The 872-nt window shown below is 35.1% G+C and overlaps 1 pseudogene; it reads right to left on the reverse strand.

The window, feature by feature from the left end:
- Positions 1-512: 512 nt before the first annotated feature.
- Positions 513-613, reverse strand: LOC130022983 (uncharacterized; annotated as a pseudogene).
- Between the last annotated feature and the right edge of the window lie 259 nt (positions 614-872).

Consider the following 872-nt stretch of genomic DNA (forward strand, 5'->3'; position numbering starts at 1 on the left):
AAGTAGTGTTGAAATCTCCACCTAGTACTGTTTTGCTATCAATGTTTTTTTTTTTTTAAATCTATTAGAAGTTGTTTTTAAGTCTTTTGCTGGTCTGTCATTGAGCATCTACATTGAGGAGGGTGAGTTCTTTCTTATGTACAGATCCCATGATCATGAAGAAATGACATTCACTGTCTCTTATAACCTTTAGCCTGAAGTCCATGTGGTCTGATACTAGTATGGCTACTCCAGCTTTGTGGAGGTGTTCTTTTCTTGAAGACTTGTTTTCCAGCCTTTTACTTTTAGCCCATGGTTGCTTTGATTGCTCAGATGTGTTTCTTGCAGGCATCAGAATGTTGGGTTCAGTTTTCTAATTCATCTTCATATTCTGTGCCTCTGAATTGGCACATTTAGTCCATTGACATTGAGAGAGATTGTTGTTACGGGGATTTGTGCTATCTTTATGTAGAATTTTTGTACTTGTGGGGATTGCCTTAGCTTAAAGTAGCCGTGTTAGTTCTTCTTGCAACAAAAATATGGAACTCTTTACAAGTTTGCATGTCATCTCTGTGCAAGGACCATGATAATCTCTGTATCATTTCAATTTTAGTATATCTGTAACCAAACCTAGTAGGAGTTATTTTTTCTCTTCTGATTACTTTGAGTGTTGTCCTTACTTACCCTATGGCAGACAGTGGTACATAATCAAGGAAAGTATTTCAAATCAGCTTGATAGATTTAGAATTTTAATGTCCCAGAAAGAAAAATATGTTTTTTACCATATTATCTTTTACCATAATCAAGGCATCAGTTTTTCAAAATAATTCTTTTGGAAGATGTTATATGAGTCCTGTTTAATGCACTTCCCTGAAACCTTCATTAAGACCATT

The sequence above is a fragment of the Sorex fumeus genome, unplaced genomic scaffold (genome assembly GCF_029834395.1).
Source record: "Sorex fumeus unplaced genomic scaffold, SorFum_2.1 ptg000021l, whole genome shotgun sequence".
NCBI lineage: Eukaryota > Metazoa > Chordata > Mammalia > Eulipotyphla > Soricidae > Sorex > Sorex fumeus.